The sequence below is a fragment of the Trichechus manatus genome, unplaced genomic scaffold (assembly GCF_000243295.1).
Source record: "Trichechus manatus latirostris isolate Lorelei unplaced genomic scaffold, TriManLat1.0 scaffold00207, whole genome shotgun sequence".
In the NCBI taxonomy this organism is placed as follows: Eukaryota; Metazoa; Chordata; class Mammalia; order Sirenia; family Trichechidae; genus Trichechus; species Trichechus manatus.
In genome coordinates, this window is record NW_004444143.1 from 3,658,965 (window position 1) to 3,682,958 (window position 23,994).

Here is a 23,994-nt window from a genome sequence, read left to right on the forward strand (position 1 = left end):
CAAAACCTGTAACTCTACCACACAACTCAAGAGCTAGAATACATTACGTGTCGTTATGATGCTGTTTTTAGTCCATTTTATTACCTGCTCAGCATCCCCATAGCACCTAACATGATTTTTGCGTTTCTTCTTCCCTTGTTCTTTGTTGATGGTTTAATAATTTCTCCATATATGTTAGTATCCATATGCAATATATATGCAGTATATTTAGTTTTGTTTGGTTTTTAATATTATAAAAATAGTTTCATACTAAAAAAAAAAAAAGAAAGAACAAACCCAGTTGCTATCGAGATGTCTCCATAGGTAGGGCAGATCCGTGCTCCACAGGGTTTTCAATGGCTGATTTTTCGGAAGTAGATCACCAGGCCTTTCTTCCAAGGTACCTCTGGGTGAACTTGAACCTCCAGCGTTTTCGTTAGCAGAGAGCACATTAACCACCTGCACCACCCAGGGACTCAGGAGCCAGACAGATACGGTTCAAATCCCAGCTCCGGCCCTTCCCATGTGAGTGTCCCCAGCCCTGTCTGAACCTCTGTTTCTTTAGCTGTAACATAGGATGATAATGCTTTGGGGGGGTTGCCCTGGGGATTAAATGAGGTTGAAAGCCTTGGTGTCATCCTTGACTCCTTCTTTTTCTCATGCCCCACATTCAATTTGCTGGTATATTCTGTTGGCTGTTCCTTTAAAATCCACCTAGAATCTGTCTACTTCTCCTGCCACCAACCCCTCCTGCCCCCCATCCTGTTCACCCTCATCTCCTGCCTGGACCATCACAGCAGCACCTCCCTGGCCTCCCCGCTCCCACTCCTGCCCACAGTCTGTTCCCCTCAAGCAGCCAGGGAACCCTGTGAACACCTGAGTCAGGTCACATCCCTATCTTGCTCCCAGTCGTCTTGCCGCTCCCGTCACTCAGCGGAAAAGCCAGAGTCCTCTCTGTGGCCCACGTGGCCTCACGTGACCTGCCTCTGTCACCTCCCTACCCTCATCTCCCACCACTCACCCCCCTCGCTCGCTCTGCTCCAGCCACATAACCACAAAACCAAACCTGTTGCGATCAAGTGGATTCTGATTCATAGCGAGCCTATAGGACAGAGGAGAAATGCCCCATAGGGTTTCCAAGGAGCGGCTGGTGGATTCGAACTGTGAACCTTTTGGTTAGTAGCTGTCATGGATTGAATTGTGTCTCCCCAAAATATCTGTCAACTTGGCTAGGTCATGATTCCCAGTATTGTATGATTATGTACCATTTTGTAATCTGATGTGATTTCCTTACGTGTTGTAAACTCTAGCACTGTGAAGTAATAAAATGGATTAGCAGCAGTTATATTGATGAGGTCTACAAGATTAGATAGTGGCTTAAACTAATCTCTTTTGAGATACAAAAGACAGAAGCGAGCAGAGAGACATGGGAACCTCACATCACCAAGAAAGCAGCGCTGGGAGCAGAGCGCATCCTTTGGACCTGAGGTTCCTGCGCAGAGAAGCTCCCAGACCAAGGGAAGACTGATGACACGGACCTTCTTTCTTCCACAGCAGGCAGAGAAAGCCTTCCCTGGAGCTGAACTTGGACTTGTAGCCTACTAGACTGTGAGAGAATACATTTCTGTTTGTTAAAGCCATCCATCCACTTGTGGTATTTCTGTTAGAGCAGCACTAGATGACTAAGACAGCAGAGGAACACAACCATTGCGCCACCTGGGCTCCTCCAACCACATCCAAAAAAAAAAAAACCAAACCCATTGCCATCGAGTTGATTCCAACTCATAGCAACCCTATAGGACAGAGTAGAACGTCCCCAATGGGCTTCCAAGGAGCAGCTGGTGGATTCGAATGGCTGACCTTTTGGTTAACAGCCAAGCTCTTAACCACTGAGCCACCAGGCTCCTTTAGCCACATGGGCCTCCTCAAATATATCAGGCTGCCCTCCTTCATTTGTCCTGGCAGCTCCCTCTGCTGTGGAACTCTGTTCCCCTGGGGTCTGCATGGTCCCCTCCCTCTCTCCTTCACGTCTCGGCTCAATGTCACCTTCTCAGTGAGGCTTTCTTTGATCACCGTATTTCAAACAGCACCTCCGTCCCTCACCCCCATACCCCACACCTTCCAACCCCCTTCCCTGCTTTGTTTTCCTTCGAAGCACTTAGGTCACGTGACCTACTCTACAGCTACGTGTTTATCTATCTTTGGTCTCCTCCTTTAGAATATGAGCTCCCAGGCCCAGGGAATTCCGCAGGTTCTGTTCATCCCTGTAGCCCTAGTACCTGGCATACAGCAAACACTCAATAAACATTAGTTGAAGAAAGGAAGGAATGATAAATAGGTGTAAGATGCTTAGCACAGCACCTGTCGCAGAGAGAGCGTAACGAACGGCTGGAAGGACGGTGATTTAGGTGAACCAGACAAAGGCCCTGCCCTTGGGGAGCTCCCATCGCGGGGTGCACGGGAGACAGGCAGGTACAGCCGATCGTGACACCAGTGATATGTCATACACACAGGAGCTTACAGGCTGCAGGGCTGGAGACCCTGAGGCTTCTGGGAGGCCAAGTTGAGCAAGGCTTTTGACGGTGTCTTGGTCACCTACTGCTGCTATAACATAAATATCACAAGTGGATGGCTTTAACAGAGAAATTTATTCTCTCACTCTCTAGGAGGTTAGAAGTCCAAATTCAGGGCGTCAGCTCCAGGGGAAGGCTTTCTCTCTCTGTTGGCTCTGGAGGAAGGTCCTTGTCATCAATCTTCCCCTGGACTAGGAGCTTCTCCATGCAGGAGCCCTGGGTCCAAAGGATGCGCTCTGCTCCCAATGCGTCTTTCTTGGTGGTCTGAGGCTCCCGCCCCCCACCCCCCATGCTTGCTTCCCTTCCGTTTTATCTCTTGTAAGATAAAAGGTGGTGCAGGCCACACTCCAGGGAAACTCGCTTTACATTGGATCAGGGATGTGACCTGAGTAAGGGTGTTACAATCCCACCCTAATCCTCTTTAACATAAAATTACAGTCACAAAATGGAGGACAACCACACAGTACTGGGAATCATGGCCTAACCAAGTTGATACATATTTTTGGGGGACACAATTCAATCCATGACACTGGCCAAGGCACCTGATTCACAGCCACCGTCTGTCAGTGAAGGTTTGTGTGTTGCTGTGATGCTGAATGGAGCCCTGTGGCGCAGTGGTTAAGAGTTGGGCTGCTAACCCAAAGGTCAGCAGTCTGAATCCACCAGCCACTCCTTGGAAACCCTATGGGGCAGTTCTCTGTCTTACAGGGTCGCTCAGTCTGGGTTTAGGCTTTTTCTTTTTTTTTTTTAATGAATAGAATGGAGCCCTGGTGGCACAGTGGTTAAGAGCAATGGCTACTAACAAACAGGTCGGCAGTTCAAGTCTGCCAGCTGCTCCCTTGGAAATTCTATGGGGCAGCTGTCCTACCGGTGCCACTAGCTGCTCATCAGGAGAAAAGTCCTGGAGATCAGCTCCCATGATGAGCTGGAATCGACTCGATGGCACACAATCACATAAACAGAACAGGCTCCTGGGTGGCACAGATGGTTTGCGTTGGGCTACCAACGTAACGGTTGGTGGTTTAAACCCATCCAGTGGCACTGTGGAAGAAAGGCCTGGTAATCTGCTTCTGTAAAGACTACAGCCAAGAAGACCCTGTGGGACAGACAGTTCGACTCTGTAACACATGGAGTCCCCATCAGTCGGGATTGACTAGAAGGTAACGGATCTGGTTTTTGGTGATGAATTGTAGACTTTCAAGACAGACGTCTTTCACCCAGCCTAATACATTTGCAATTCGCCCGTGTTGTTGCCCTGATCAATAATTCCTTCCTTTTTATTGCTGAGTAGCAGTACATGGAATGTATGGACCACAGTGAGTTTACTCATTCACTAGTTGATGCATGTTTTGGGTTGTTTCCAGTTTTTATTGATCATGAAGACAGCTGCTCTGAACATTCCTATACAAGCCATTGGGTGAATATACATTTTCCTTTCCCTTGAGCGGATCCTCTGTCCTCCATGTTCCTTTTGTGGCTGCACAGATGTATCCTATGGCACGGAATTTTTCTTTCTAGCTCTGCTCATCACCTCATTTTGTGTTATATTATTTATTTGTTCATGTGTTTATTATCTATCTCTCAAGCAACTGTTCTCTGAAAAGTAAGAGAAGTGGTTAGGAGCCCAGGCCCGGAAGCCAGGCTGCCTGTGTGATTTTGGAGAAGTTACTTAACCTCCCTCTGCCTCACTTTCCAAATTTGTAGAATGAGGGAATGAGGGTAACAATAATGCATACGTCATAGGGTTGTTGTGGGGATTAGATGAGTTAATACACAGGGCCTGCTACATAGAAAATGCTTACGAAATAAATGTTGTTGTTAGGTGCTGTCGAGTGGGTTCTGACTCATAGCAACCCTGTGTACAACAGAACAAAACACTCCTGGCCCTGCGCCATGCTCACAGTCATTGTTATGCTTGAGCCCATTGTTGCAGCCACTGTGTCAATCCATCTCCTTGAAGGTCTTCCTCTTTTTCCCTGACCCTCCACTTTACCAGGCATGATGTCCTTCTCCAGGGACTGATCCCTCCTGATAACATGCCCAAAGCATGTGAAACAAAGTCTTGCCATTCTCTCTTCTAAGGAGCACTCTGGTTGTACTTCCTCCAAGACAAATCTGTCCGTTCTTCTGGCAGTCCATGGTATATTCAATATTCTTTACCAACACTGCAATTCAGAGGCTTCAATTCTTTTTCGGTCTTCCTTATTCATTGTCCAGCTTTCGCATGCATATGAGGCGATTGAAAACACCATGGCTTGGGTCAGGCGCACCTTAGTCCTTCAATGTTCGCTTTTATTATTGTTCATCATGCTTGGCACCCGGTAGGCACTCAACGAGTGTATTTATTGAATGAATTTGAGCAGTTCTTAAGAGTATCATCTTTGAAGTCAGACTTCCTGGCTACAATCCTAGCAGAGTTGCTTGCAAGCAGTGGGACTTGGTGCCACTTCCTATCCTAGCCCCACACCTCAGTTTCCTCATCTGTAAAATGGGGCTATGGATCCCATCTTATAGATATATGGTGAAAATTAGATAAGAGCATGGAGGTAAAGTGTTTAGAGTGGGTCTGGCATAGAGAGCAGTGGAAAAAATTGGAAAAATTATGATACGTTCGTAATTTAAAACAATGGTAAAAAAAAATTCTTACTCAAGTAGCATTTTGTCTATATCTTTCTTTTTCTTTAAGACCAATTCCTAGAAATAGAATCAAAGGGTAAACCAATTGCCGTTGAGTTGATTCTGACTCACAGCGGTCCTATAGACAGAATAGACCTGCTCACATAGGGTTCCTAAGGCTGTAATCTTTACAGAAGCAGACTGCCCCATCTTTCTCCCACAGAGTGGCTGGTGGGTTTGAACCACCTACCTTTCAGTTAGCAGCCAACTGTTTAACCTCTGCACAACTAGGGCTCCTGTATCAAAGGATTCAAACCAGAAAACCTACTGCCTTGAGTTGATTCTGACTCATAGCAACCCTGTAGGACAGAGTAGGACTCCCCCATAGGGTTTCCAAAGCTGTAAATCTTTACAGAAGCAGACTGCCACATCTTTCCCCTGTGGCATGGCTGGTGGGTTTAAACCACTGACCTTTCAGTGAGCAGATGAGTACTTTAACCACTGAGCCACCAGGGCTCCTGTATCAGAGGGTAGACAGTATTAAGTTGCCTGATGCATGTTACCAAAAGGCTGTTCCAGATCACAACCCCACAAGTGGGGTAAGTTGTCTTACATTGTAATTAGCACTGATTATAGTACTTAAAAATATTTTTCTGAGAGCCAAACAACAAACAGTATAATATCTATTTCATTAATTTCTTGCTCACCAACTCCTTTTTATTCTTATTTATCGTCCATTTGTTTTTTTTTCGTTCTTGTTCATGTCCTTTGCCAGTTTTCCTGTTGTATGTTTATCTTTCATATTGATTTGTAAATGCTTTTTACATATGATGAACAAAACTTTGCTTGTCAGCCACGTATTGCAACTTGCTTTTTTTCTTGATGTACTGAGCTTCATACTGTTTATGTGGTCAAAACTGCCTCCATCCTCTCCTCCCTTCCTGTTTCCACCTTCCCACCACCCTTTTCAGGAAGCCCCCTTTAGGAGGCTTTTTTGGGACCTGATTGATGACGCTGAAGAAGCCCTTGGGACGAGGTCTGTCACCGGGATTGTTCTAGGGGTATGATCTCTAACTAGGGTCCCTAGCTAAGTTATAAGGGGACTTCCCTATTTGTGGGCTCTAGCGCCTAACACCTCTGCAGTCTGTGAGGGCCTTTAAAGAGGTAAAGGCTGCATCTAGCCCTCCTCCTATCACTGTGAGCTGAATAAGGGGCCGTCATCTCAGACATTGGCCTTGCTTTTTTAAAATGGAGAATGCTTAACGCTGGTGAGGGTGCTTTAAAGGGCACGCTCTCTGAAAGCTAATGGGAGTATGAATTGGCTCCCTGCAGCGCAGCTCGGCAATGTGTGTTCCAGGCCATGAGGAGGCGGCATAGGGCAGTTAGTGAGGGCAGTGGACGGACGCTAAAGCTGAGTTTGATCCCTGGAGCCCTGGTGGTGCAGTGGTGAGTCAGAATCAACTCGACGGCAATGGGTTTGGTTTAATTTCCTACGCCATCAGTGTGTGCAACTTTGAGCAAGTTAAGCTATGTCTCTAAAGCCTCAGTTTCCTCATTTGTAAAATGGGGATAATCATAGCCCTGGTGGCGTAGTGGTTAAGAGCTACGGCTTCTAACCAAAAAGTTCGCAGTTTGAATCCACTAGCCGCTCCTTGGGAAACCCTATGGGGAGGTTCTACCCTGTCCTATAGTGTCGCCGTGAGTCAGAATTGACTCGACGGCAACGGGTTTTTGGTTGTTAAAATTTCACAGCTTTGCACCATGCCTGGCACACGCAAACGCCGGAAACATGGAAACTGTTACTATTATTAAATTTTAGAGATGTACATTCCCTTTGAAGTCCCCAGCAGTTCCATTTGTGATAATCTGTAGGAGCCCCGGTGGCGCAGTAGTTAAGAGCTCAGCTACTAACCTAAAGGTCCGCAGTTCAAATCCACCAGTGGCTCCTTGGAAACCCTATGGGGCACTTCTACTCTGCTATAGGGTCGTTATGAGTTGCAATTGACTCAACGGCAAAGGGTTTTTTTTAATTCCAAGGAAATAATTAGAGATGTGTGGAAATATTTAGGAGCCCTGGTGGTGTAGTGGTTGAGAGTTGGGCTGCTAACCAGAAGGTCAGCAGTTTGAATCCACCAGCCGCTCCTTGGAAACCCTGTGGGACAGAAATATTTAGCTGCCTGGATTTTTTTGTTCTTTTTTTTTGATGGGCGGAGGATTATTTATAATAGCAAAATATGTATCACAGCTTAGATGCTTAACAAGAGAGAGCGGTTAAACAAGTTAGAATTTATTGATAGGGTGGCATCTTATGCAGCCATTCAAACTAATGTTCTTGAAGCATACTTAATGACATAGAAAGATCCTGGTGATATTTCTAACATTGTTTTAAAAGATATGAAATTCTTTATACATATGTGACTCTAGTCCCTTTTTTAAAAAGGGGAGGTCAGGTAAATGTAAAGAAAATATGACTCATGCAGTTATTCACTCATTGCTTCACAGACGTTTATTAAAAGCCTACTGTGTTTATTAAAAGCCTACTATGTGCTAGAGCAGGAGCCCTGGTGGCACAGTGGTTAAGAACTCGGCTGTTAATGGAGAGGTTGGCGGTTCGGCCCCCCAGCCGCTCCTCAGGAGAAAAATGTGGCAGTCTGCTTCCATAAAGATTACAGCCTTGGAAACCCTATTGGGCAGTTCTACTCTGTCCTACAGGGTGGTTGAGTTGGAATCGACTCGACGGCAATGGGTTTCAGGTACGTGCTAGAGTTCTGGGTGGCACAGTTAAGCACTTGACTCCTCACTGAAAGGCTGGCGGTTTGAACCCATCCAGAGGCACCTCAGAAGAAAAAGCCTGGCAATCTGCTGCCTAGGGAGTGCCGCGATTGAAATGGACTCCACGGCAACTGGTTTGGGGTTGTTTTGTTTGGTTTTATGTGCTGGATTGTACTGGGGTAGGAGAGATGCAGCAAACATTTAAGAGTACGTCTGTTGTTGCTGTAGAGTTAGCTGCTGTCGGGTCGCCCCTGACTCATGGTGACCCCACGCACAACGGAAGGAAATGCTGCCCGGTCCTGCACCATTCCCATGACTGGCTGCGGATGGCACCAAGAGGATCTGATGAGGTGGAATTACAACTTATCCAACCATCCACTCAACAAAAGTTTACGGAGCATCTTCATGCCAATGTTGTTAGGTGCCATGGAGTCGGTCCCGCCTCATAGCGACCCTACATACCACAGAAAGAAACTGCCCCTGCCGGCGCCATCCTCACAATCGTCGCTGTGTTTGAGCCCATCTTTGCAGCCACTGTGTCAGTCCATCTCGTTGAGGGTCTTCCTCTTTTTCGCTGACCCTCTACCCTACCAAGCATGATGTCCTTCTCCAGGGACTGGTCCCTCCTGATAACATGTCCAAAATACATGAGACAAAGTCTCGCCATCCTTGCTTCTAACGAGCGTTCTGGCTGTACTTCTTTCTTGGCCAACACCATAATTCAAAGGCATCAGTTCTTCTGCCTTCCTTATTCATCGCCAGCTTTCGCATGCCGATAGGCAAAAATCCGTGCTCTCATGGAGCTGACATTCCAGCAGGGAGACTACCCATGAATAATAAATGCCATTAGCTAAGTATCCAGTGAATTAGGACGTGATCAGAGCCACAAAAAATAAGAAAAGGCAGACAAGATAAGGGGTTTGGCAGCATGCAAGGGGGATGTTTGCCATTTTAGATAGGGTGGGCAGGGACAGTCTCACTGAGAAGGTAAAAGTTGAGTAAATTCCTGAAAAAGGTGAAGGAGGGAGACATGGGGATAGCTGGGAGAAGAGTATGTTCCAGGCAGAAGGAACAGCCAATGCAATGATTCTGAGGTGGGAGAGTACCTGATATTTTCCAGGAAGATTAAGGAGGCTGGAGCCCAGAGGGTCAGGTCATAGAAGACGATGTCTGAGTTTACTGAGTTTATATATTTTTTATATTTTCCAGTTTTTTTGATCAATTAATAATTTTTTAAAACTTACATGTGTATATATGTATATACATATACACATATATATGTGGTGCAGTGATTAAGTGCTACAGCTTCTAACCAAAAGGTAGGCAGTTCGAATCCACCAGGCGCTCCTTAGAAACTCTACAGGGCAGTTCTACTCTGTTCTACAGGGTCGGTATGAGTCGGAATCGACTTGATAGCAACGGATTTTGATATATATTTATATATGTACACAAAGATATATATATATATAAAGATGAAGCTCAAATAGCGTCTTGGTTCCCGAGTCGGGTTCTCTGGCTTAGACAATCGTTCAAAACTCATCATATACTTCTGAGATTCTTAGCCAGCTAATCCAGTCCTCTAAGCCTCAGTTTATTTATCTGTAAAATAGGTATAACTAATACAATAGGGTTGTTACGAGTATTCTGGTCGAAAATGCAGGTAAAGCACTAAGCCTGGTGCCTGCCACACAGTAAGCGCTCAAGAGTTGTTTCTGGCAATTATTATCTATCACCGTGTTCCACCCCCTAACTCTTTGAGCCAAGACGGGACGGATGTTACAAGAAAATAGTTATTTCCCCTTTAAGATCCAGGCTGGGCCGGGAGCCAGCCACTCTTTCCAAATTTTCCAATCCCGGCTTGGCATTTTCCGCCTGCAGGCCTCCGATTGGACAATATGCACCAATCAGAAGCCGCAGCGGGCCCAGCCGGGCTCCCAGCTCCGCCCCTGCGCGGGCCCTGCCCCCTGCCCGGTCGGCCCCGTTGCTATGGGGACTGGTGGGCGGTGGGGGGGGGGGGAAGCCCCGGATGTTCGTTGGGTATTCAATATGGCGGCGGCAGTGGCCGCGGTGGCGGCGGCCCAAAAGAGCTGAGCGCGGCGCGAAGGCGCGGAGTTCAGGGCCGAGCAGGTAGGCCGCGAACGATTGCGAGGCCGAGTCTGTAGGATAAACGGTCCCGGCGAGGATTGGGGGAGGCCGGACAGAGCTGTGGGAGAACGCTTATAAGCGTGGGGGCCGGCGGGTCCGTCGGGGTCAAAGTTCGCTCCTGGAGGGAACGGTCGCGTCGAAGGGGTTGGGGGTCAACGCTGAGGGGAGGGAGGTGTAAGGGAGGTCGGAGGTCAAACTGTATAGCTAAGGGGGCGTGGCGAAGGGGAGCACAAAGTTCGAAATTTGAAGTGGGGGCGCTTTCGAGGGGGTCGGTGAGCCTCAAAAAAGGGTCAAAGTTAATGATGTGACGGGAGAGTGCAGCTGCGAGGGCCAGAAATCAAACCTAGGACGGTGATGGGTTGGAGCTGATGAATGAGATTTAGGTTGGGGGCCGTCTTTTACGGGATAAAAAGTGGAATGTGGCCCAGAAAGGGCAGAGGTCAGAATCCGAAGGGCGGACAGATGGCCCCAAGGGTTAAAAGTTAAAACCCAAGTGGGGCATATGGGGGAGGGGGACATTCTGGAGAGAGGTCAGAGGTATTTCCTGGAAGAAGAGCCCCCCTCCCACAAATACAGATAATAACAGCGAACACTCATAAAGCCCTTACAGGTGCCAGATCGCGTTGTAAATGCTTTGCATATATTAACTCATATATAATCCTCACTACAGCCTTATAGGTTTGGTGTTATTATTCCCATTTTAAGATGAGGAAACTGACGGTCAGAGAAGTTAAGTGATTTGCCCAAAGCCACCTAGTCTCATGTACTTTGAACATGTTATCAGGAGAGACCAGTCCCTGGAGAAGGACATCATGCTTGGTAGAGTAGAGGGTCACGAAAAGGAGGAAGACCCTCAGTGAAACGGATGGACACGGTGGCTGCAACAGTGGGCTCCAACATAGCAACGATTGTGAGGATGGTGCAGGACCGGGTAGTGTTTTGTGCTGTTGTACACGGGGTCGCTGCGAGTTGGAACCGACTCTATGGCATCTAACGAGAACACTGCTACCCAGTGCATAAGTTGTGGGCCTGGGATTCGAACTCTGGAGTTCTGGCCCGAGAGTTCTTCTGTGCTTCTCTGCCTCTCGAATGGTTAATGTTTAATGAGGGCAACTCTGTGTCAGGCACTGTGTTCAGTGCCCCGTGTGCCTGGTCCCATTCCATCCCTACTACAGTCCTGTCAAGTGGGCACTAGGGTTAGACCCATTTTACACATGGTAAAAGTGAGGGTCCGAGGGCTTCTGCTAGTAGCAAAGGCAGATTGGAACCTGGATCTGGATGACTCCAGAGCTCCTGCTTCCCGTTGACACACTGCCACATCGTAGATTGCCTGTACATTTGTTCCTGGAAGCAGGGGGCTGGGCAGGGCTGGGCCACTCCCTCCTGGGGCAGGAACGGATTGTCTGGCCTCTGTGGAAGGGTGTGATCTGGGAGGAGCAAGTTCCCATGGGCCTGTGGGGAGCAGGAGTGGGTGGGTGTTTGTGGGTGGCCCAGAGAGCATTGTGGATGGCCCAAGTGAGTCTCATGGGCTTCTGGTTGAGAGAGGTGTCCCTGGGTGGTGACCCACGCAGAGCCAGGTATTCTCTGTTCTTAAAGCCCCAGACTCTCCCTGTGGCCCTCAATCACCTCACCTCCTGCGGCTCTCCCTGTCCCACCCCATGGCCCAGCCACACCAGCCTCTTTGCTGTTCTTCAGCTCTGCAGGCTTATGCCTCCCCCAGGTCTTTGACCTTCCTCTTCCCTCTGCTTGGAGTCCTTTCCCCGCCCTGCCCCCTCTGGTCTCCCTCACAGCCGGGCCCTGACCACCCAGCTCTGTCAGCCCTCAGACACCCTTTACCTCATTGTCTTGTTTCCTCCCAGCCCTTCCCCGCCTCCTTACCTTGGGCATTAGGTCAGCCGTTGGCCTCCCCTGCTGGAATGTGGGCCCAGGGAAGGCAGGGACTTTTTCAGCCTTGTTCTTTCCCTGAATCCCGGCCTGAAGCCCTGCCTGGCACACGGAGGGTGCTCTGTAGCTGGTGGTAGGATGTTGGGCCCTGCTGGGTGCTGGCACTGCACAGCGGACAAGACTCAGTCTCTGGTCTCAGAGTGTTCTCGGTGTCCCGTGATGGGCGCAGACTGGTACCAGACACGGTTTCAGCCTAACAGATGGTGACAAGGGCGTGTTCAGGGAGCCAGGAGAGGGCCATTCCCTGGGGGAGGGGGGTATGCAGGAGAGAGGTCAAAGGTTTTTCTTGCTGGGAAGAGGAGACCCCCTCCCACAAATAGTGGCAATAATAGTAAACACTCGTAGAGCACTTACAGGGTGCCAGATCCTGTTCTAAAAGCATGTATGTCCCCTGGGGAAGCTCTGAAAGGTGAGGAGGAGGGCTGGGAAAGGTACCTCTGGCAGAGGGAACAGCATGTGCAAATGCCCTGGGTGTGAGTGGCAGTCAGGGAACAGGTGCAGAGTCGAGGGCCTGTAGCAGCATGTAGCCTTGGGGGGTCAGGGTAAGACCGCTGGGGTGCTTAGCCTTGGAGGGCAGTGGGGATGGGGGCGGGAGGAGTAGCTGCCCTGTGTGTGTGGAGCTCTGTGTGGCGGTATTGGGGGTGGCTCAGAAAGGCGACTAGAGCAGGGATGCTGTGTTCACACCCCAGCTCCATCCTCACAGGCTGTGTGTCTGTGGGCAAGTTGCTTAACTGAAGTTTCTGTGCTTCAGTTTCCTTCTCTGCAAGGTGGGAATCATGAGCATGGCTGCCTCGTAGAATTGCTGAGGATGCAGAGTGTGGATGTCCGTGGAGGGCCTGGCCCCGGCTGGCACGCAGCCGCCATCTAAGCATTAGCCTCTATGCTGCTGCCGCTACCACCTGGGCAGAATGTTCCTCTGCCTGAGGCAGACTGAGTCCCTGATTTCTCTGTCCGTCTGTCTGATCTGGGGGAGTTGAGGTATGTGTGCCTGTCTCTAACCCCTACCTGTGCGTCTCATCAGGCAGTTGGGCAGGAAAGGCCAGAGGTGAGAAGCTGGGGTGGGGAGATGGCTTGTCCAGCCGAGTAACAGTATTCATCAAGGGTGAGCAGGGGTCTCCTCGGAAGCCGAGCCTAGCCCCAGCAGTGGGGAGCGATCTCAGTCAGGACTGCTCTGTGCGCTGGTGACAGAAAACCCAGCTTCAGCTGGCTCAAGTCAGTGCTGATGGGTAATGGCTTCAGGTGGAGTTCGATCCGGGCACGAGAGTTCTCCGGAGTCTGCCTGACTCCGCCTCTGGGCTCTGCTTTCCTCTGGTTGGCTCTCACCGGGAGCACAGCTGGCCCGATCCCCCTTCTCCAGTGGCCCCAGTGCTGTCCCCTGGGTGGACTCTTTTGGGGGCAGGGAATGAAGAGCTCCAATTGGCCAGGCCAGGCACTTGCCCAGCTGGACCATGTGGTCTGAGAGTTGGGGAGGTGTAGTTTCCAAAGGCAGAGGTGGGCCTGGGGACCACTATGGAGGTGGGAAGCGGCCACCCAGGGGCCATCTCAGAGATGGTGAGGGTCCTCTCTTTCCTCCTGCCTCCTCACTTCCTCTGGCAGCTGCCCAGCTCCACTGGGTCTGCATGGTCAGTGAGCGGGCAGGCCACCTCAGAACCTCCTGTGCCAGCTCGCTCAGTGCTTCAGGGCTTGGGCCAGATAAGGAGAGATAGGGCTTTGCATTGGAGACCTGTGTTCACGTCCCTGCCCCATCATTTACCAGCCATGGGACCTTGGGCAAGTGATTTCTCATTTGCCGTTTTTTTCTTTTCTTTATGATTCATTTAATGCAGTGAGAGAGTAGATCTTTCAATATAACGAAATACCCACGCATCCAGTGCCCAGCCTGGAAAGGCCGAGAAGAACCTTTCCCCACTTCCTTTCCCCTCCCTCCCTTCCAGTGGTAGCCACTGCCCTGGATCTGGTGTTCATCGTTCTGCTGCAGGTTTTCCTGCTTTTTCTGCCTTTGAATGCATTCATAAACAGTAGAGCAAGAGGTCTCAACCCTCATGACACACTGGAATCATCGGGAGAGTTTTAAAGAAATGCTGCTGACCAGGCCCTGCTCATAGGGATTCTGATTCCTTTGGTCTGGGGTGGGGGCCAGGCATCAGCGCTTTGAAAGCTCCCCAGGTGATTCTCATGTCCAGCCAGGGTTAATCACGATTCTTGCAGTTCACGTAAATGCTGTTATGCTAAACATGTCCTTTGGCAACTTGTTTTTTTGTTCATCGTTAGAGTTTGGCTATTCCTCCATGTGGCCGTGTGTAGGGCTAAGGCAGGCCATTCATTGTCCCTGCTGTTGAGTATTTCTTTTAGTGATTGAACCACACAGGACTTATCCAGTCTCCTTCTGGCGGCCTTTTAGGTGCTTTTTGGTTGGAGACTGTAACGGACAGCGCTGTGATGAATGTTCTAGAGTATGTTTCCTTGAGTACTATGGCCAGAGTCTGGGGCATATCCCTTGCAGTGGAAATGCTGGACCTTGCCCCTTTCCTGTTGTTGGTAGGTGCTGCTAACTCGTAGTGACCCTGTGTACGACAGAACGAAACACTGCCCGGTCCTGTGCTGTCCCCACAATCACTGCTAACCCCTTTCCTAGATGTTGCCAAATTGCTCTCCTAAGCCGCTGTACCACCGTGCTTCCCAGCAGGGCTTGGGAGTCCCTTCGCTCCACCTCTGTCTTGGGCAAGTTTGTGGCCCTCGCTGGAAGGGTTTACCTAGCCATGAGGTGGAAGGTCTTAGGGACTCCCCGGCCTGGTTGGGAACAGTCGGGGAGGTGGTTCACGGACGGGCTCAGCCAGGGTCTGGCACCACTGAGCCCCCATGCTCAGAGGAGTAGGCTGGGAGGGGCTTAGACCTCTGCCCTCCAGAGCCTCCAGGAGAACGACCGCAGCTTTGACCTGGCTCTCCTTGCAGGGCAGCTCCCAGGCCTGACAGTTGGGAAAGGAAACTGGACTCACTTGGATCTCCTCAGGAAGTAGGCAGGCAAGGAGGAGATTAAGCTTGGAAAGGGACAGGCAAAAGCTTGTTACATTCTTTTGGGAACGTGACTGTCAGTCTCCACACAACCCTGGCCTTGCCCTCGTGGAGTTTAGTACAGTGAGGGAGACAGACTCGTCCCCCAGACAGTGACAACCCAGAAAGGTCAGGGCCTGGACAGGGGAGACACGGGCACAGGGTCGGAGCCAGGATGGGGGAAGCGCAGGTGTCTGTGGAAACCCAGCAAAGGGGCCTGACCAACCTGCAGAGTCAGTGAGGGCTTCCTGGAGGAGTGAGCCAGGCTGAGAAAGGAGATGGAAAATGTAGAGTAGGTAGTGGGTACAGAAGTGCAAAGGCCCTGAGGTCAGAATGATCTTGGGGTGTTGAAGGAACATCAGTGTGGCTGAGTAGGGGATAAGTGGGAGAGATGGGGGAGGATGTGGCAGGTAGCTCAGAGACTGACAGGCTGAGGTAGGGAGTGTGGATTTCACTGTGTGTAGTGGGAAGTCACTGGAGGCTCTTAAACATCTGGTTTCTCTTTTATAAAGATGGCTCAGTCTGCTGTGTAGGGAATAGAGCGAGGCACTTCAGCAGGGAGACCTATGAGGAGGCTGCTCTGATGGTCTAAGCGGGAGAAGGTGGATAGGACCAGGCCGTGAGGGAGGACTGTCCTGTGTGCCAGCCAAGGTTCTGACTACTTTACCCATATAAACTCATTAAACCTTCACAACAACCCATGAGTAGGTGCTTTATCATTCCCATTTTATTGGTGGGAACACTGAGCCCCAGAGAGGCGCATGACTTGCCTGAGGTCACGCTGCAGACAAGTGGCTGAGGCAGGATTTGAACCCCGGGCAGTAGGACTCCAGCGTCACTGCTCATCATGGCTGCCCTTCAGTGATTTGGAGGTGGCTTTGATACGACGAGCTGCTTCCTGTCCAGGGATTCTTAGCAGCTCCTCTTGAGACGAAAGTTCCATAGGGTGTGCTCGACCCGAGTGGTTTCTGGGCGCTGGGTCCCCGCCTCCCTCAGCATCTCCAGTACCCTCTTTCCCTTTTTGGTCCATGTCCTCCTCCCTCCCTGTCCTGCTGGCTCACAGTAGCCAGACTTCCTGGCCAGACGCTGGGCTGGGGTGTCCCCAGCAGCTGTTTCTCCCATCACCCGAGCCTGACGGCTGCAGGCTGCCAGCAGGATGCAGTCTCCTTCCCAGTTGTGGCCAGGGAAATGGGACCCTTCCCACCCCAGCCACCCATCCGGGGCTGGGGCTTATTGTCTGCCAGATGCCTTGGCCCACAGCAAGTTTTTGCCGGGGGGTGGGGCAGAGAGGGTCAGAAGGGGAACTCTCCCAGGTCCCAGGGGAGCCAGCTGTGGCGGATGCAGTAGAAGCCACCGCTTTCTGCCGCCTGTCTCCTGGGGCCCTCAGCTCCTGCCCTGACCTTCCCCAGGGCGGGAGGTGCTCCACTGTTGACCTCAGGGGCACTGGGAACTCTGCTGCAGGGCCACAGGGTCCACAGAGTCCCTCATCCTGGCGCCCCCTAGCGGGGGCGGGGGAACCACTAGGGAAGAGAGACAACCTCCCTGGGCCCTGCCTTCCTCGCCTGTTAAATGGGGGCTATAGGAGCTACCTCTCAGGGCTCCTAGGAGGCTTTGAGGAGATCACGCGGGTAAAGTGCTCAGCAGGCTGCCTGGCCGGGTGAGCTCTTGGTGTTAGACGTCTTCCTCTGAGCAGACCCAGTCTCCCTGCCCTCCTCTGGGTCAGTTTCCTCTCTGCCTGCCCCGCTCCTGTCTGTGTCTTAATGACCCCGCTCCTGGCGGTACAGTGGCTCCGGTGGGCCGGGCACCAGGACGGCTGCTTTACGCGCATGATCGCCATCCGGCCTCTTCCCAGGGTCCCCGAGGAGGAGGTGTTATTAATCTCATTTTTCTTTTCTTGAATTTTAATTTTAAGGAGGCACATTTTTGTTTTGGGTGCACGTATTACCTATTCCCCTAAATAATCGTTGAAAAAGTGCACACGGCATGAATAGGTACACAGTGGCAAGGACACTGTGTCCCCAACTTGGTCCCCCCTCCCAGAGATGGCCGTTCTTCCTGCTTCCTGTGGTTTCTTTCTTGGCACGTTTGTTCATTTACAGACTGCATGAGTTCTCCTCCACTTTTTTTGTGTTTCTACACAAATGGGGCAGATGTACCAGGTTTGTGTTCTGCCCTGCCACTTGCGTTTTCAGCTTTGCATCGACCGAGAGAGTCCACATGGCGGTGTGGTGCTCCCTGCGCGCAGACATTCAGGCCACTCCGGTCTCCCCGCCTCCACGCAGGGCTGCACACGCGTGTGACTGTAGCTGTGGACGCACGTGTAGGAGTGGGTTGTGTTAACTCTGGTGGAGTGTCCTGACCTTCCAGAGAGATTGGGCCAGTGGACACTCCCGCCCCCAGTGTCTGGTGGCCCCAGGCTTTCCTCATACCCTGGGCGGCATGGCCGAGGTGTCGTCTGATGCTTTGGCCCTTGCCAGTCAGGTAGGTGACTGGCGGTCCTCGTGGTGGTTGTGCTTTGAATGAGTAAAGTGGAGCAGCTTTGTGTTTATTGACAGCCATCTGGATTGCCTTTTCTGGGAGCTGTCTGGTCATGATACCACTACTTTCCCCGAGAAGGGGAAACTGAGGCACACGCAAGCAAGTGGCAGATCCAGGACTCCAGCCCAGGCCTGCCTGGCCCCAGTCTGGAGCTTGTAACCTGTCTGACTCAGCGGAGGTCGAGGGTACAGACTCTGGAGCCAGATGGTCCGGCTTCTTGTCCCTGCTCGGCCATTTGCTAGCTGTGTGACCTTGGAAAAGTTACTTCGCCTCTCTATGCCTCAGTTTCCTCATCTGTAAGATGGGAATGATGATGATACTTCTTCGTAGGGTTGTTTTGAGCCTGTAAATGCATGTTCTGCAGGCAAAATACAGAGTAATTGCTCAAGAACTGCAAACTGGTAACATTCGTGGTTGCGGTGTTATTATACATAGTATAGACTTTGTTCTAAGGGCTTTCCATGAACTTGCTGAATTCTTCCAACAACCCCAAGACGTAGGTGTTATGTTATTATGCCCTTCGTAGGGGAAGAAATTGCTAACCTAGAAGACTTGCCCAGGGTCACAGAGCAAACAGAGCTGGAATCTGGACCCAGGTGGCCTGGCTGCTGAGTCTGGCCCCTAACCACTATGGCACACTACCCCGGCTGCCGCCGTAACTAAGCCTGAGGAAGTGGAAGGCTCTTCATCCCCCCCACCTTCTACTGTGTCTTCATTCCAGACAGGGCTGAGCAGAGCTTTTGAGGGGAATACCTTGACAGGTGGGGGCCTCCCTCCCTGCCGTCTTGGCTCTCACCCCTGGGCGGCCCAGCCTGGCCCTGGAAACTCTTCATAAAGAGGCATTGTGTGGTGGTTTCGGCCTGGCTTTCCGAGTCCAGTTTCAGCCACTCCCACACAGTGGGAAGCTTCTCTCCCCTCCCGCCCAACCTGGCCAGCACTGGGAACCGGGAGAAAGTAGGCCCCTGCAGGCTGTGGGTCTGCTGGGCCTGTGGGGTCTGCTGGAGGGCTGAGCTCCTCCACAGACTCGTCCCCCGCTGAGCCCCCATGCAGGCAGCCCTCGCCCACCTCCCTAGGACCTCGGCTGCCCAAGCCTCCACAGCCCGTTTCCTCCCAGATCTCCCAGCGTGGCCTGGCACAGATTATTTGATTCTGAAATCCTGTGTATATATTTGTGTGCATTTATAACTCCGTTACTTTTTAAAACCTTTCATTGTGAGCGTAGTATGTCCCTGGAAAAGTGAACGAAGCCCGTGTCAGTTTAGCCGATAGTTGGAAGGTAAACGAACACTTCACCACCTAGGGGAAGACAGATAACACAGCCCCTCCAGCCCCCCGCAGCCCCCTCTGGATCAGGACCCCAAGATGGCAGTCACCTCCTGGCTTGGGCAGTCCTTGTGTCCTTGCTTTTCCTGAGGGTTTTGACCACCTAAGCACGCTGCTCTCAGTTCTGTGACGGTGTTTTGCCCACTGCTGAACTTGCTGTAAATGGAATCCTACCCTGTGTACTTGCTCGTGTCTGGCTGCTGTGAGCGTTTTGTCTGGGAGATCCATCGTGTGGTTGGGCACACTTGTAGTTCATTGATCCTCATCACTGTCTAGTATCCCACTGAGAGATCATTGACTTCTCCATCTCCTGCTGGCTGGCGCGCACGGTCTCCTGGCGTGAGTATCTCCTGGTGTGAGTGCGTGCGTTTGTCCCGGGAATGAGTGTCCCGGGAACAAGTGCAGGATTGGGATTGCTCGGGCCAGAGGGTAGGGCATGTCACCTTTAGCAGACACTGCCATGCAACTTTCTGCAGCGGTTCTGCCCGTTTACTCTCCCACCGGTGGCATGTCAGGAGGTTTGTGGCACCATGTCCTTGCCCGCACTTGGTCAGACGTTTTAATGGACCTCAGAACCTTTTGAAAAGATTCTTTTCTGCTGCATCCTACTTTGGTGAGTGGCATCTGGAGTCTTAAAAGCTTGCAGGCAGCCATCTAAGATGCATCAATTGGTCCCAACCACCTGGAGTAAAGGAGAATGAAGAACACCAAAGACACAAGGAAAGTAGTAGCCCAAGAGACAGAAAGGGCCACATAAACCAGAGACTTCATCAGCCTGAGACCAGAAGAACTAGATGGTGCCTGGCTACCACCAATGACCGCCCTGACAGGGAACACAACAGAGGGTCCCTGATGGAGCAGGAGAAAGGTGGGGTGCAGAACTCAAATTCTAGTAAGACCAGACTCAGTGATCTGACTGAGACTGGAGGAACCCCAGAAAGCATGGCCCCTGGATTCTCTATCAGCCCAGAGCTAAAACAATTGCCGAGGCCAGCTCTTCAGACAGGGATTGGACTGGACTATGGGACATAAAGTGATACTCAAGAGGAGTGTGCCTCTTAGCTCAAGTAGATACAAGAGACTATAAGGGCAGCTTCTGTCCGGAGGTGAGATGGAAAGGCAGAGATGGTTAGGAGCTGGTTGAATGGACATGGGGAATCGGGTGGAAAGGAAGAGTGTGTTGTCACAGTATGGGGAGAGCAATTAGGGTCGCATAACAATGTATGTATAAATTTTTGTATGGGAAAAAAATTAAAAAAAAAAAAAAAAGATTAGCCAGTGATTGATTTTCTATGCTACTCCTGTTTAAAAGTTTCATTGTAACTAACCTGTACCCCGCCAGTTTGTTGTTGCTTTTTTTTGAAACACAATGCTCTCCCTATACACATACAGAATAACTGCTCGAATAAACCCTATGATTTAAAAAAAAAAAAAAAACTTTTCTGCTGTAAAAGTAGCACGTGCTTGTCATAACCGAGACGGGTCTCTCTTTTTCCTTCCTCTCTCCTCCCCATGTTCCTGTCCATTCTTCCCGCTCTGCAAATACGTGTCAAGGGCTTGTTTCTCCACAGGCCTTGTGCTGCGCTGGCCAGGGTTGGACAGACACAGTGGGTAGCCCTCCTCGAGCTCACGGCCTGGCAGGGAACACAGCCCTTGGCCAAACAGGGACCCAGAGACAGGTAAAAGAAACCAGATCGCCGCTTCCTGTGCCCTCCCCCGCCCCCCCAGTGACCCTGTCTCTTCACGGACACCCCATCCATCCTGTTGATTGGGCCAAAAATTCCAGAGCCATCCTGACTCGTCTCTTTCCCTCTTACTCCACATGCAAAATATCTGGAAAGCTGGCGGCTCTACTTCACGATATAACCTGGTGCCTGGCGCTCTTCATCGTCCCCCCCAGCTCAGGACACCCTCATCTCCCACCTGGACCATTGCAGCAGCCTCTTCGCTTCCTGCTCCTGCTCCTGCCCACAGTCCGTCCCCCACACACAGGCAGAGGGGCCCTGTGAACCCCTGAGTCAGGTCACATCCCTGCCCTTCACCCAGCCCTCCTGAGGCTCCACCTCCCACAGGAGAAAAGCCTACAAGGTCACAGGTAATCTGGGCCCAGCTTTGCTGTCTGCCATCTCCAGCTTGGCCCTCCCTCTCCCCTGCCCGTTCCCTCCTCCTCCCTCCCTCCCCTCGCCTTTCCCTCCCTTCTCCCCGCTGCACTATTCCTAAAGGTTCCAGGCTGGCTGCTGCCTCAGGGCCTTTGTTCATGCTGCGCTCTCTGTGGTGGCATTCTTCATCCCTCCATTTGGGCCAGTCTGCTGATTTGCTCCCTCAGTGAGCCTGTCCCTGTCGCCTTGTCTGTAGTGGCAGCCCCATCACTGCCACTCTCTCCCAACCTTACCCTGCTTGGTTTTCTTTGGAGCATCATCATTGCCCCCTTAGGTTACATTGTGATTGTTGATTGTCACCCTCCCCACACCGTAACTCAGCTTCGTGGGGGCCGAGGGGCTTGCTGCGTGTCCTCGGAGCTTGGCGTGCAGTCGTTGCTCAGTAAACACTGGTTGACTGACTGAATAAACTGTAATGCGCAGCAGATGTTATCACCGCGCGTATAACGGGATCTGCCCTGGGCAGGGCGCCGGGTGGGGTGGGTGGTGGGCTTTCCTGAGGATGGAAGCTGCAGGAAAGCTGACCAGGAGTTAGCTGAGGGCAGGTCAGGGCACTCGAGGCCACCCGTGCAGAGAGGTCCACCAGTGGGACAGTGCAGGGGCCTTTGAGGAGTCGAAGGAAGACTAATATTCAATTCCCAGGGTAGTCTGGGTTTGACGCTCTCTAGAACGAGAGTCCTTTGGGTGTTCTAGGGTTCCCCTGAAGTTCTGTGGATAGCGTATCCTGGTACCTGGCATATGAATATAAATGTGATTGTTTTCCTTTTATCCGCCAAACGCTGTGGCATGCCTGCCCAGGCCATGCGGTGTGCTGGCTTCCAGGGGTACGGTGGTGGATCCACAGACCCAGTTGGTAACCCATCTGGAGCTTGTCTTGTGGCCCCTCAGCCTTTTAGGCCACCCATTGCCCGGAGGCAGGAGAAGGCCTAAAGGACCTTGGGCCTGGGGATCCTTACTCTGGATACAAGGCCCTTCCCAGGCTGATTAATAGGGAAAAGTAATTGAGGGTTTGCCGAGTGCCAGGCCCTGTGCCCTGCTCAGCACTCCCACGCCTCTTCCGAATCTCCGCTGGAGTCCAGGGAGGTGGCCACAACTCTCTGACCCATTTCACAGATGAGGAGAATGAGGGCGGCTCCAGTGTTGTGTCCCTGGCCCATCCTTCAAGCTAGAGCTAAGCAGATCTGCTCTGGGCTCCCTGGAGTGGTATTTGCATTTCCTTGGTGGCTAACCAGCTGGAGCGGCTTTTCCTGTGTGTGGGACCTCAGGCTCTCCTCTTTAGTGGGGTACCGATTAAAGCCGCCTGTCTGTTTTTCTATTTTTTTAGTTTTGTATTTCTTCAAGTTCTTTGCAGATTCCGGATAAGAGCCCTTTGTTCCTAATACGTTACACTTAGCCCAGCCTGTGGGTAGGCTTCGCTTTCTGTATCGTGTCTTGATGAACGGAAGTGCTTAATTTTAATGTAGTTGGAATTGTTCCTAGGACTGCTGTAACAAAGTACCACAAGCGGGACGGTTAAAACAACAGACAGTTATCTCAGTTCTGAAGGCCAGAAGTCCAGAATCAGGGCAGGCTTCCCTGAAGGCTCTGGGGAGGATCCTGCCTCGTGTCTTCCTCATCTCTTCCAGGCATTCCTTGGCGTGTGGCAGCTTAACTCTAATCTGTCTTCCCTCTGCATCTCTTCTCATCTTATAAGGACACCAGTCATGTTGGAGTAGGGCCACCCTCGTGTTAATTTAACTAGTTCCATCTGCAGAGACCCTATTTCACATTTACAGGTACCGGGGTTTCGGATTCAGCATATCTTTATGGAGGACACAGTTCAACCCATAACAGTAGTCAGATTTGTCAGTCATTCCCTTTATAGTTTTATCGTTTTGCCTTTCACATTTAATCTTTGTACCCTCTGAAATTGTGTTTCTGTGTATGGTGTGAGGTAGGGATCCTATTTCTGTTTTCCACATGGATACCCAGTCATCCAAGCACCGTTTATTAAAAACAGACTGACTTTTCTCCACGGCTACCTTTGTCATAAATCGTGTGTCTATATAAATGGTCCTGTTTCTGGGTGCTCTTTTGTATTGCATATTTATCTGTTCCTACATAAGTAGCACACAGTCTTGACTTCTGTAGTTTATAGAAAGTCTCGGTCTCAGGTAGAGCAAGCTCTCCCACTTGTTCTTCAAGAGTGTCTTGGCTATTCTTGGCTCTTTGTAACTCCATTTAAATATTAGACAGGTATCTCGTCGGTATACACACACGCGCACACACACACGAGTCTCCCAGTCCATGAATGTGGTATATCTCTCCATTTACTTATGTCCTCTTCAGTATCTCTCCAGAAAGGGCTCTGCTTGTTGGATTTACTTAGAGGAACTTCATCATGTGGCGGGGGAAGTGTAATCCAGCAGCATCAGACCTGGTCTCTATTCAGGAGGAGGGGTGAGAATCAAGATCAGCACAATGCTGACATACCTCCACTCTCCAACTTTTTCACCCTTCTGACATCAGCTACCCCCCAGCACTCTGCTTCTCTGCTGGGTTTGACAATTCGTTGCAGTGGCCACACAGAACTCACAGACCATACTCACGATTTTGTGGTTTATTAGAGAAGTAACAGGATCAGGATCGACTTGAAAGTAACAGGAACAACTCAGGAGACAGGATACAGTTCTCTTGGCCCGGCTGTCCTCCCAGGCAGGCGGCCCTTCCCTCGGCCCGGCTGTCTCCCAGGCAGGCGGCCCTTCCCTCGGCCCGGCTGTCCTCCCAGGCAGGCGGCCCTTCCCTCGGCCCGGCTGTCCTCCCAGGCAGGCGGCCCTTCCCTCGGCCCGGCTGTCCTCCCAGGCAGGTCTCTCAGTTGTGTCCACCGCCAGGCCTTCTCTCAACCTCTGCCCTGC

General features: G+C 51.1%; 1 protein-coding gene across 1 annotated transcript in view; it reads left to right on the plus strand.

Moving 5' to 3' along the window:
- Positions 1-9,958: 9,958 nt before the first annotated feature.
- The window catches only part of PAK4 (p21 (RAC1) activated kinase 4), a 50,457-nt gene continuing 36,421 nt past the window's right edge, over positions 9,959-23,994 (plus strand). Inside the window, exon 1 of the mRNA XM_004388152.1 lies at positions 9,959-10,098. The gene's annotated coding sequence lies outside the window, so the exon portion shown is untranslated. The remainder of the gene's footprint in view (positions 10,099-23,994) is intronic.